The sequence below is a fragment of the Eimeria mitis genome, genomic scaffold (assembly GCF_000499745.2).
Source record: "Eimeria mitis Houghton genomic scaffold, Emh_scaff855, whole genome shotgun sequence".
Classification (NCBI taxonomy): Eukaryota; Apicomplexa; class Conoidasida; order Eucoccidiorida; family Eimeriidae; genus Eimeria; species Eimeria mitis.
The window spans coordinates 12,451-12,667 of NW_013576298.1; the positions used below are offsets into that span (position 1 = coordinate 12,451).

The 217-nt window shown below is 33.2% G+C and overlaps 1 protein-coding gene across 1 annotated transcript in view; it reads left to right on the plus strand.

The window, feature by feature from the left end:
* Positions 1–217, plus strand: part of EMH_0023870 (uncharacterized protein) — a gene marked incomplete at both ends in the record, with an annotated part of 2,450 nt that overhangs the window by 2,063 nt on the left and 170 nt on the right. The gene's annotated exons all lie outside the window — the stretch shown is intronic.

Genomic DNA, 217 nt, shown 5'->3' on the forward strand with positions numbered 1-217 from the left:
TGAACGCCTACTGCTTCTGAGCCCCAACTACAGTGGCAAATGAGGACGGAAGCCCAGGCATTTATTAGGGAGCAGAGGCTTCAATTGCCCTCTATTTAAAATTATTGAACCATCCAAATAATGATTTTTCAGTGTTTAGGTGGAACGGCCCCAGCATAATATACATATATATATATATATATATATATATATATATATATATATATATATATATATA